This window comes from Nematostella vectensis, chromosome 1, assembly GCF_932526225.1.
Source record: "Nematostella vectensis chromosome 1, jaNemVect1.1, whole genome shotgun sequence".
In the NCBI taxonomy this organism is placed as follows: domain Eukaryota; kingdom Metazoa; phylum Cnidaria; class Anthozoa; order Actiniaria; family Edwardsiidae; genus Nematostella; species Nematostella vectensis.
In genome coordinates this window covers 22,084,137-22,098,070 of record NC_064034.1, presented here as the reverse complement: position 1 = coordinate 22,098,070, position 13,934 = coordinate 22,084,137, and positions in this window count along the sequence as shown.

Genomic DNA, 13,934 nt, shown 5'->3' with positions numbered 1-13,934 from the left:
ATAAGGAATTGGAAAACCAAGGTTGGAAAGGACGGGTATGGGAGTTGATGGCTTTTAGAGGGAAACATTTCTTGTAGATTGGGGTAATATGGTCAGCAAAAGCATTATGGCAGTCATTTACTGAGTCTAATTCATAAAGGAAAGACCAGTCAATTTCAGACAAGGAGTTAAACTTTTCAGTACTTAATGGGAAGAAGAATTGAGAAGACTGATGTTAAAGTCGCCCGCCAGATAAGATGATTTGCCTTCAAAACTGATTTTTGAGAGAACATTGGAAAAAGTTGAGTTGAAATCAGCAACAGAAGAGTCAGGAGGCTTATCTCCAATTTTCATGGCATTGCTATCTCTGAAACTTGGTTAAATGACTCGACAGATAGGTTGATAAAAATTCAGAAAGGTCTGCAAAGTGTTTTTTTATGGTTACGAATGTTAACATGTAATATTGAAAAAGATCCAGATGTAGTAGGCTGGACCAGGTTGAATTTATTGGGAGTTAAATAAAGGCATTTTTAGAGAACCTTTGAATTGTCGTAGAGAAAGTAAGCATCTGAGTCCATACCAAAGTCGAGCAAGAGTTGCCATGAGTCAGAGTCATCAGAGAAAGAATTAAAATATAGGGTTTTTAGCCGTTCTTGGTCTCTAGATGAAACATTCAGGTTTAAAAAAGCATAATAAAAATCAGTATCATCCTCAATAAATAAATCGGAATAAATCGCCCGGAAAGTCGTTGAATTATATCACGGTGCTTGTCACAACGATAGAAACAACGCTGAACTGTAAATAAATCTTTTCGCTTCGATTTTCATTCATTTGGGCTTACAGGATCATTCTTCTATTTAGGACATTTATTCAAGGGCTACAACATCTCAGTATGTCCAACAGATTTGCAAGGTCTTCTCCGCCAACGGCCTAAAAATGTCATATATATGGGACCCATCGCTGATAGTTTTAAAACCAGGTACAACAGCCACACCACGTCTTTCAAAAACGAAGGAAATAAACAAGCAACAGCATTAAGAAAACACATTTGGGCGCTTAAAGACGCTACAAATCCCTACTTGATCCCTACTGGAGCAGCGTCCTGGCACGTGCCCCTGCATACACAATAGATCCAAAAGGTACAACCTCTGCATAACAGAGAAATATTTTATATTATGACGTTCAAGTGAATGCTCATTAAACAAACGTAATAAACTCGCATACGCATGCCGCCATGTACGAAAATTCAACATAAATAGGCGAACGTTCCTTGTACAATTGCACCTGAAAAGAGACAAAAAAAGCTGTCTCTAAACAGGCCTGTCGTGCCTGGTAAAAATGTGTATTTTTCTTTATACAACAATTCTCGATAGTAAATTAATTAAATCGTTCAAGTGAGCATTAATACTTTTAGAATTGATACCGAGAACCGATCACAATTCTCAGTGGGAGTGAAATAGCCATAATCATAAGCCTTGCAATTTCATGTCAGGGTCACTCGACTTTATTATTACTCATTGATCAAAATACTCATAATGAATAAAAGCTTGCTAACCCCACCCCATCCCATCAATATACAAGTGACCGAGGTCTCTTACTAGCAACGTAAGCCTGCTTCATTTTCTCTTGGAGTAGCTATTCCTTCAAACAATCCTTCATTATTAAATCAAATGCTCCTGTCTTTGACTCGTTACTCCTCCTCGTGACAAGCCTAACTTCAGGCCGATAGACAAATTTAGCAAAAATTGGCCGGTTTGGCTTATTTCTAGTGATTTTCCTTGTGTGCTTGCGTTCTCCACAGTCGCCTCGAGACCAAGATTGGTTGACACTATGTTCTCTAACTTTGTGATACCAATTTCACCTTTTTCTTCGGGAATATTAAAGAATCGTTGATTGAACTTTTGCTGTATCCCTCCAGCTCAAGCACTCTTTCTTTACATTTTTGCTGTTCTCTTGTTCACCATTCCTTTCGTTATTCAAGTTGTATCATGCAGTTGTTGTTTCGGTCATGTCTTACGTGTTACACAGCCAGAAGTCCCTCCAACAAGTCGTAATCGCCTTGCAAGCATTCACTATCTAAAATCGACCAATTTTGGCCATCCTCTGCAATACCGAGATTCGCTGACGGAGAAGACTGTTTTTTTTATTAGCATTGCGTGCAAACTAAAAACTGACTGTCAGACTTTTCTGTTACTGTTATTTTACCTCTGCAATTTATACAGATGTAAGACTTTTGTCCAATTACCTTAATTCGGCTATTATCCGATGCATTTTTATCTGCATTATTTGTCGGAAATTTTTGCATTCAGCAAAGGTGTTACTCTAAATTAAGAAAGTTGCAATTGATCCAGTTTTAACCTCTTTTTATGGGGACTGAAAGCGTTAGAGTTAAAAGATACGTCTTATTTTAGATGGTGATACTCATATCTTTTTAATGTATCACAACAGATTAGCTTGTGCATTATATTCCTTAAACTACTTACCTTTTACATTGATTTTTGGAGGCCTCAAGGGCAGCATCTAGGGAAGACCCTTGTCCCGCGAGAAGAGGCAGAACCAGGCCACCAATTCGCGCGAAAGCTTAACTCTCTAGTAGTTGTGTGTAGCGTTATAGTCCTTAGTCCACTCTCCAATTCTTGCAAAAAAAAAAACACTCTTTTTTTCCTGAAGGTGTGTCCTATCCAATGCCACTCTCTTCCACGGATAACAACTTCAAACCTTTTTGTTCAGTTCAACGCCACAGAACTTCTTTTGAGATTTTGTTTAGCCGGGATATTCCAAGTACTTAGCGGAAACTGATTCCTGAATATGCCACCAAGAATATCCTCATCCAAGTTGAGAGCAGTGTGGCTGTCCATCATACTAGATAGATTTAGGCACTGTCTAAAAGCGGAGCCGTAGTTTTCAGAAAAAGGGAAAGCAACATGCAAATAGACAAGTTTTATTAAGTTATAAGATAAGAAATACAATTGCTTAAATATAGGTACAAATATATAAATTAATATGTTTTGAATAATGTACACCATGAAGAGAAAAACCATATAATATTTCAGTACAGATGTGTCATGTGCCAATAGTAAATAGATAATAATGAGATAATAACTAATTTGAATTAGATAGTAAATTAAGATAGTTATTCACATTTAAGATTCGTAATGTGTTAATGTTAACAGGTAAAAATATTTAGATAATAAATAACGAATATAATAAAAAAATATTCATAAGTAGATAATAAATAATCACTCTGTCAATCTTTTTAATATATAAACCTTAAAAAGAAAGAATAATAAATATAGGTCGTGTGCAAATAATAAATAGATCCTAATGATTAGATATAAAATAGTAAAATAATAACTCAATAACAAATGGCACTTAAGTTACAAGGATATTAAATTTTATATACTTCAAGACAGAAAAAAACATAATGCAGCCTTTGAGAGTAGAATAATAGATAGCACATAAGTAAATGATAAGTTAATGAAAATGATCCAGTTTTCAACCTAACATGCTCATGCTTGACAATATCACTGAGGTATTTATATGCATGTAAAATTGAAACTGCACTGTTAAAAAAGATAATAAAAAATATTGATGCGTTTGGTCTAAAAGCAGTTTATATGATTAAGTATGTGAAATCTATATATCATGCTGTCCACTTTGAAAGTTATACAAATACTTGCATTTTGCTGAATGTCAAAAAAGGTTGAAAAAATATTAAAAATATGGTTTGCTGTAATATAAAGTGGTCAAAAAGTAGATGAGTTGCTGGATTTAGTGCAACCCAAGAGGACAAAACATTATTTTGTTACAAGGGTAGTAGAACAAGGACAGCAACTTATATGCCTGGCAGATATATTTGTTAGGGTTGCTGTTGCTCATTTCATTTTTAATTCCACTTTACTGAGTCTATTCTATATACTCTCTCTTTTTATATACTCTCTCTTTTTCAAGCGCCTTTTCTTGGGTGTTTTTGAGGACAGTAATTCTTTCTTTTACATGAGACAGATAAGGAATTGGAAAACCAAGGTTGGAAAGGACGGGTATGGGAGTTGATGGCTTTTAGAGGGAAACATTTCTTGTAGATTGGGGTAATATGGTCAGCAAAAGCATTATGGCAGTCATTTACTGAGTCTAATTCATAAAGGAAAGACCAGTCAATTTCAGACAAGGAGTTAAACTTTTCAGTACTTAATGGGAAGAAGAATTGAGAAGACTGATGTTAAAGTCGCCCGCCAGATAAGATGATTTGCCTTCAAAACTGATTTTTGAGAGAACATTGGAAAAAGTTGAGTTGAAATCAGCAACAGAAGAGTCAGGAGGCTTATCTCCAATTTTCATGGCATTGCTATCTCTGAAACTTGGTTAAATGACTCGACAGATAGGTTGATAAAAATTCAGAAAGGTCTGCAAAGTGTTTTTTTATGGTTACGAATGTTAACATGTAATATTGAAAAAGATCCAGATGTAGTAGGCTGGACCAGGTTGAATTTATTGGGAGTTAAATAAAGGCATTTTTAGAGAACCTTTGAATTGTCGTAGAGAAAGTAAGCATCTGAGTCCATACCAAAGTCGAGCAAGAGTTGCCATGAGTCAGAGTCATCAGAGAAAGAATTAAAATATAGGGTTTTTAGCCGTTCTTGGTCTCTAGATGAAACATTCAGGTTTAAAAAAGCATAATAAAAATCAGTATCATCCTCAATAAATAAATCGGAATAAATCGCCCGGAAAGTCGTTGAATTATATCACGGTGCTTGTCACAACGATAGAAACAACGCTGAACTGTAAATAAATCTTTTCGCTTCGATTTTCATTCATTTGGGCTTACAGGATCATTCTTCTATTTAGGACATTTATTCAAGGGCTACAACATCTCAGTATGTCCAACAGATTTGCAAGGTCTTCTCCGCCAACGGCCTAAAAATGTCATATATATGGGACCCATCGCTGATAGTTTTAAAACCAGGTACAACAGCCACACCACGTCTTTCAAAAACGAAGGAAATAAACAAGCAACAGCATTAAGAAAACACATTTGGGCGCTTAAAGACGCTACAAATCCCTACTTGATCCCTACTGGAGCAGCGTCCTGGCACGTGCCCCTGCATACACAATAGATCCAAAAGGTACAACCTCTGCATAACAGAGAAATATTTTATATTATGACGTTCAAGTGAATGCTCATTAAACAAACGTAATAAACTCGCATACGCATGCCGCCATGTACGAAAATTCAACATAAATAGGCGAACGTTCCTTGTACAATTGCACCTGAAAAGAGACAAAAAAAGCTGTCTCTAAACAGGCCTGTCGTGCCTGGTAAAAATGTGTATTTTTCTTTATACAACAATTCTCGATAGTAAATTAATTAAATCGTTCAAGTGAGCATTAATACTTTTAGAATTGATACCGAGAACCGATCACAATTCTCAGTGGGAGTGAAATAGCCATAATCATAAGCCTTGCAATTTCATGTCAGGGTCACTCGACTTTATTATTACTCATTGATCAAAATACTCATAATGAATAAAAGCTTGCTAACCCCACCCCATCCCATCAATATACAAGTGACCGAGGTCTCTTACTAGCAACGTAAGCCTGCTTCATTTTCTCTTGGAGTAGCTATTCCTTCAAACAATCCTTCATTATTAAATCAAATGCTCCTGTCTTTGACTCGTTACTCCTCCTCGTGACAAGCCTAACTTCAGGCCGATAGACAAATTTAGCAAAAATTGGCCGGTTTGGCTTATTTCTAGTGATTTTCCTTGTGTGCTTGCGTTCTCCACAGTCGCCTCGAGACCAAGATTGGTTGACACTATGTTCTCTAACTTTGTGATACCAATTTCACCTTTTTCTTCGGGAATATTAAAGAATCGTTGATTGAACTTTTGCTGTATCCCTCCAGCTCAAGCACTCTTTCTTTACATTTTTGCTGTTCTCTTGTTCACCATTCCTTTCGTTATTCAAGTTGTATCATGCAGTTGTTGTTTCGGTCATGTCTTACGTGTTACACAGCCAGAAGTCCCTCCAACAAGTCGTAATCGCCTTGCAAGCATTCACTATCTAAAATCGACCAATTTTGGCCATCCTCTGCAATACCGAGATTCGCTGACGGAGAAGACTGTTTTTTTTATTAGCATTGCGTGCAAACTAAAAACTGACTGTCAGACTTTTCTGTTACTGTTATTTTACCTCTGCAATTTATACAGATGTAAGACTTTTGTCCAATTACCTTAATTCGGCTATTATCCGATGCATTTTTATCTGCATTATTTGTCGGAAATTTTTGCATTCAGCAAAGGTGTTACTCTAAATTAAGAAAGTTGCAATTGATCCAGTTTTAACCTCTTTTTATGGGGACTGAAAGCGTTAGAGTTAAAAGATACGTCTTATTTTAGATGGTGATACTCATATCTTTTTAATGTATCACAACAGATTAGCTTGTGCATTATATTCCTTAAACTACTTACCTTTTACATTGATTTTTGGAGGCCTCAAGGGCAGCATCTAGGGAAGACCCTTGTCCCGCGAGAAGAGGCAGAACCAGGCCACCAATTCGCGCGAAAGCTTAACTCTCTAGTAGTTGTGTGTAGCGTTATAGTCCTTAGTCCACTCTCCAATTCTTGCAAAAAAAAAAACACTCTTTTTTTCCTGAAGGTGTGTCCTATCCAATGCCACTCTCTTCCACGGATAACAACTTCAAACCTTTTTGTTCAGTTCAACGCCACAGAACTTCTTTTGAGATTTTGTTTAGCCGGGATATTCCAAGTACTTAGCGGAAACTGATTCCTGAATATGCCACCAAGAATATCCTCATCCAAGTTGAGAGCAGTGTGGCTGTCCATCATACTAGATAGATTTAGGCACTGTCTAAAAGCGGAGCCGTAGTTTTCAGAAAAAGGGAAAGCAACATGCAAATAGACAAGTTTTATTAAGTTATAAGATAAGAAATACAATTGCTTAAATATAGGTACAAATATATAAATTAATATGTTTTGAATAATGTACACCATGAAGAGAAAAACCATATAATATTTCAGTACAGATGTGTCATGTGCCAATAGTAAATAGATAATAATGAGATAATAACTAATTTGAATTAGATAGTAAATTAAGATAGTTATTCACATTTAAGATTCGTAATGTGTTAATGTTAACAGGTAAAAATATTTAGATAATAAATAACGAATATAATAAAAAAATATTCATAAGTAGATAATAAATAATCACTCTGTCAATCTTTTTAATATATAAACCTTAAAAAGAAAGAATAATAAATATAGGTCGTGTGCAAATAATAAATAGATCCTAATGATTAGATATAAAATAGTAAAATAATAACTCAATAACAAATGGCACTTAAGTTACAAGGATATTAAATTTTATATACTTCAAGACAGAAAAAAACATAATGCAGCCTTTGAGAGTAGAATAATAGATAGCACATAAGTAAATGATAAGTTAATGAAAATGATCCAGTTTTCAACCTAACATGCTCATGCTTGACAATATCACTGAGGTATTTATATGCATGTAAAATTGAAACTGCACTGTTAAAAAAGATAATAAAAAATATTGATGCGTTTGGTCTAAAAGCAGTTTATATGATTAAGTATGTGAAATCTATATATCATGCTGTCCACTTTGAAAGTTATACAAATACTTGCATTTTGCTGAATGTCAAAAAAGGTTGAAAAAATATTAAAAATATGGTTTGCTGTAATATAAAGTGGTCAAAAAGTAGATGAGTTGCTGGATTTAGTGCAACCCAAGAGGACAAAACATTATTTTGTTACAAGGGTAGTAGAACAAGGACAGCAACTTATATGCCTGGCAGATATATTTGTTAGGGTTGCTGTTGCTCATTTCATTTTTAATTCCACTTTACTGAGTCTATTCTATATACTCTCTCTTTTTATATACTCTCTCTTTTTCAAGCGCCTTTTCTTGGGTGTTTTTGAGGACAGTAATTCTTTCTTTTACATGAGACAGATAAGGAATTGGAAAACCAAGGTTGGAAAGGACGGGTATGGGAGTTGATGGCTTTTAGAGGGAAACATTTCTTGTAGATTGGGGTAATATGGTCAGCAAAAGCATTATGGCAGTCATTTACTGAGTCTAATTCATAAAGGAAAGACCAGTCAATTTCAGACAAGGAGTTAAACTTTTCAGTACTTAATGGGAAGAAGAATTGAGAAGACTGATGTTAAAGTCGCCCGCCAGATAAGATGATTTGCCTTCAAAACTGATTTTTGAGAGAACATTGGAAAAAGTTGAGTTGAAATCAGCAACAGAAGAGTCAGGAGGCTTATCTCCAATTTTCATGGCATTGCTATCTCTGAAACTTGGTTAAATGACTCGACAGATAGGTTGATAAAAATTCAGAAAGGTCTGCAAAGTGTTTTTTTATGGTTACGAATGTTAACATGTAATATTGAAAAAGATCCAGATGTAGTAGGCTGGACCAGGTTGAATTTATTGGGAGTTAAATAAAGGCATTTTTAGAGAACCTTTGAATTGTCGTAGAGAAAGTAAGCATCTGAGTCCATACCAAAGTCGAGCAAGAGTTGCCATGAGTCAGAGTCATCAGAGAAAGAATTAAAATATAGGGTTTTTAGCCGTTCTTGGTCTCTAGATGAAACATTCAGGTTTAAAAAAGCATAATAAAAATCAGTATCATCCTCAATAAATAAATCGGAATAAATCGCCCGGAAAGTCGTTGAATTATATCACGGTGCTTGTCACAACGATAGAAACAACGCTGAACTGTAAATAAATCTTTTCGCTTCGATTTTCATTCATTTGGGCTTACAGGATCATTCTTCTATTTAGGACATTTATTCAAGGGCTACAACATCTCAGTATGTCCAACAGATTTGCAAGGTCTTCTCCGCCAACGGCCTAAAAATGTCATATATATGGGACCCATCGCTGATAGTTTTAAAACCAGGTACAACAGCCACACCACGTCTTTCAAAAACGAAGGAAATAAACAAGCAACAGCATTAAGAAAACACATTTGGGCGCTTAAAGACGCTACAAATCCCTACTTGATCCCTACTGGAGCAGCGTCCTGGCACGTGCCCCTGCATACACAATAGATCCAAAAGGTACAACCTCTGCATAACAGAGAAATATTTTATATTATGACGTTCAAGTGAATGCTCATTAAACAAACGTAATAAACTCGCATACGCATGCCGCCATGTACGAAAATTCAACATAAATAGGCGAACGTTCCTTGTACAATTGCACCTGAAAAGAGACAAAAAAAGCTGTCTCTAAACAGGCCTGTCGTGCCTGGTAAAAATGTGTATTTTTCTTTATACAACAATTCTCGATAGTAAATTAATTAAATCGTTCAAGTGAGCATTAATACTTTTAGAATTGATACCGAGAACCGATCACAATTCTCAGTGGGAGTGAAATAGCCATAATCATAAGCCTTGCAATTTCATGTCAGGGTCACTCGACTTTATTATTACTCATTGATCAAAATACTCATAATGAATAAAAGCTTGCTAACCCCACCCCATCCCATCAATATACAAGTGACCGAGGTCTCTTACTAGCAACGTAAGCCTGCTTCATTTTCTCTTGGAGTAGCTATTCCTTCAAACAATCCTTCATTATTAAATCAAATGCTCCTGTCTTTGACTCGTTACTCCTCCTCGTGACAAGCCTAACTTCAGGCCGATAGACAAATTTAGCAAAAATTGGCCGGTTTGGCTTATTTCTAGTGATTTTCCTTGTGTGCTTGCGTTCTCCACAGTCGCCTCGAGACCAAGATTGGTTGACACTATGTTCTCTAACTTTGTGATACCAATTTCACCTTTTTCTTCGGGAATATTAAAGAATCGTTGATTGAACTTTTGCTGTATCCCTCCAGCTCAAGCACTCTTTCTTTACATTTTTGCTGTTCTCTTGTTCACCATTCCTTTCGTTATTCAAGTTGTATCATGCAGTTGTTGTTTCGGTCATGTCTTACGTGTTACACAGCCAGAAGTCCCTCCAACAAGTCGTAATCGCCTTGCAAGCATTCACTATCTAAAATCGACCAATTTTGGCCATCCTCTGCAATACCGAGATTCGCTGACGGAGAAGACTGTTTTTTTTATTAGCATTGCGTGCAAACTAAAAACTGACTGTCAGACTTTTCTGTTACTGTTATTTTACCTCTGCAATTTATACAGATGTAAGACTTTTGTCCAATTACCTTAATTCGGCTATTATCCGATGCATTTTTATCTGCATTATTTGTCGGAAATTTTTGCATTCAGCAAAGGTGTTACTCTAAATTAAGAAAGTTGCAATTGATCCAGTTTTAACCTCTTTTTATGGGGACTGAAAGCGTTAGAGTTAAAAGATACGTCTTATTTTAGATGGTGATACTCATATCTTTTTAATGTATCACAACAGATTAGCTTGTGCATTATATTCCTTAAACTACTTACCTTTTACATTGATTTTTGGAGGCCTCAAGGGCAGCATCTAGGGAAGACCCTTGTCCCGCGAGAAGAGGCAGAACCAGGCCACCAATTCGCGCGAAAGCTTAACTCTCTAGTAGTTGTGTGTAGCGTTATAGTCCTTAGTCCACTCTCCAATTCTTGCAAAAAAAAAAACACTCTTTTTTTCCTGAAGGTGTGTCCTATCCAATGCCACTCTCTTCCACGGATAACAACTTCAAACCTTTTTGTTCAGTTCAACGCCACAGAACTTCTTTTGAGATTTTGTTTAGCCGGGATATTCCAAGTACTTAGCGGAAACTGATTCCTGAATATGCCACCAAGAATATCCTCATCCAAGTTGAGAGCAGTGTGGCTGTCCATCATACTAGATAGATTTAGGCACTGTCTAAAAGCGGAGCCGTAGTTTTCAGAAAAAGGGAAAGCAACATGCAAATAGACAAGTTTTATTAAGTTATAAGATAAGAAATACAATTGCTTAAATATAGGTACAAATATATAAATTAATATGTTTTGAATAATGTACACCATGAAGAGAAAAACCATATAATATTTCAGTACAGATGTGTCATGTGCCAATAGTAAATAGATAATAATGAGATAATAACTAATTTGAATTAGATAGTAAATTAAGATAGTTATTCACATTTAAGATTCGTAATGTGTTAATGTTAACAGGTAAAAATATTTAGATAATAAATAACGAATATAATAAAAAAAATATTCATAAGTAGATAATAAATAATCACTCTGTCAATCTTTTTAATATATAAACCTTAAAAAGAAAGAATAATAAATATAGGTCGTGTGCAAATAATAAATAGATCCTAATGATTAGATATAAAATAGTAAAATAATAACTCAATAACAAATGGCACTTAAGTTACAAGGATATTAAATTTTATATACTTCAAGACAGAAAAAAACATAATGCAGCCTTTGAGAGTAGAATAATAGATAGCACATAAGTAAATGATAAGTTAATGAAAATGATCCAGTTTTCAACCTAACATGCTCATGCTTGACAATATCACTGAGGTATTTATATGCATGTAAAATTGAAACTGCACTGTTAAAAAAGATAATAAAAAATATTGATGCGTTTGGTCTAAAAGCAGTTTATATGATTAAGTATGTGAAATCTATATATCATGCTGTCCACTTTGAAAGTTATACAAATACTTGCATTTTGCTGAATGTCAAAAAAGGTTGAAAAAATATTAAAAATATGGTTTGCTGTAATATAAAGTGGTCAAAAAGTAGATGAGTTGCTGGATTTAGTGCAACCCAAGAGGACAAAACATTATTTTGTTACAAGGGTAGTAGAACAAGGACAGCAACTTATATGCCTGGCAGATATATTTGTTAGGGTTGCTGTTGCTCATTTCATTTTTAATTCCACTTTACTGAGTCTATTCTATATACTCTCTCTTTTTATTGGCCCTAGAAGGAAAAGCATTAATGTAATGGCTTAAGTATACTGTTATGGATTATCGTCTTATACATTTGATAAGCAAAGTACTTTTAATATATAGATTTAGGCACTGCCTAAAAGCGGAGCCAGCATTGAACACCTTTTGTATTGACTGATCGAAGTATTTTTGGGGGATCTAGGATCCTGCTCTTTACTGAGATTTATTCATTGGACCAACCAAATGGATCCAGGCCTTATTCAATATTTTAAATTATGCAGTAAATCAAAGTTAACAAACACAATTCCTGGTGTAAATATGGCTATCAGAGTTGTCAAGAGTCTAATGGTAAATTTCCCCACCATAGAAGTTCCATTATGAATATTTTTTTAATCAAAACAATACTCCGAAAAGCTTTGCCCTTGTGCAGAATATGTCATGGATGTAACATCATTCCAAAGATACCAAATAATATATTTACACTGTTTAACTGCCATACTGTAATTTGAATATATCGATTTAGTAGTGATTCTCTTCTTTATTGGGCTGAATATTCAGAAAAATGTCTGGAAATTAAGATCCACAAATGTATCTCCTTTCATGCATTACATATTGGTGCACCCACACTTTACCATATAGTGGCCTTGTTTTTGGTGGCCTACTCCAAAATGAATGCAATGGAGAAAAAGACAGATTGATTTTGGAAGCAAATCCTAAAATCCTAAAAAAAAAATACATCCAAGACATCACTGACAGGGCTAAAATGCTACCTTCTAATTTCAAACCAAACCCTTTCATTGATCTATGTTTGGGGTAGAAAGGAAACAGCTAAGAATATCAATTGACTAAAAAATTGTCGACGGGAGAGTAGAAATAAAGGAAATCGACTCAACTTGAACGGTTTGGTGAAAAAAATATAAGAGTAATGAAAATAATTTGATTGAGCATTTATTGACATTTCCCCTTTCCCATTATCATAACCCTTTCACCACCACAGGCCTCTAAAGAGGCCAAGCCTATTCTATCCAAGCTATGTGAACAGAACATGGTTGTTGCTAGTGTTATATAGTTTAAGTATCTTGCCCGAAAAAACCCTTCCCCTCATAAAAGTTCCATTAATGTATATTTGTAAAGGTACATTCTGACAAGCTTTGTCCTTGCGAAGAACAAGTAATGGATGAAACAGGATTTCAAAGATATTATATAGTGTCAGACAGGTTTAGATGTGATGCAATACTGAAGTTTTCATGTACCATTTTAAGTGGTGATTTCCCATCCTCATGATATTAAAATAGATATTAAAGAAGATATTAAAATATCTACAAATATACATCCAGTAATGCATTATATTTTGGTGTTTTTAGAAACCCTGGATCCAACCATTCCAATAAAATAAATCTAAACCTCTAAAATAAATGTAATGGGAAAGAGACTTGGAAAGGAAATCCTAAAAAAAATATATGTGTGAAAGTACTAAATAAAAAATTTCTAATTTAAAAATCAAATTTGTTCATTCATATATTTTTGGTGTAGAGGGGAAATAGCAAAGAGCATCAATTGCATAAAAATTGGAGAAGTAGGAGAAGTAAAAGCAAGAAATATGACTCTTCTTTAAATGTTTGAAAAGAAAATATAGCAATAATAAGTATATGATAATTTTATTCAGTACATTCCTAAAATAATCCCCTTTCCCATTATCTTTAGGTTGATAGAAAACTGTTTTCTTTACAGATTTATTATTTAAAAAGCAAAAGTTTGTTTTTAGTTTTATATTATATAAGTATCTTGTTCTAAAAAAACCTATTGTGTGTGTACAGCTTAATCACATAGTAATGAACTAGTCATTTGAGCCCCCTCCCTTATGGTCCCACAGAAGTCAGGGGTTAATATGGGGTTTAAGACCACTTTTTAACCAGAATATGTCAAGAGGGGTGGTGGTATTGACGGTTTTGACTCTTTACTTGGAAACAGGCTGTTATTAAAGTCTAATCCCCCACCCTTTCCTGGGACCATGGGTGTGGGGGTATCAAATGACTAGTGAATAAGAACTTCCTACTGTTCTGTTCAAGACATGGTTTTT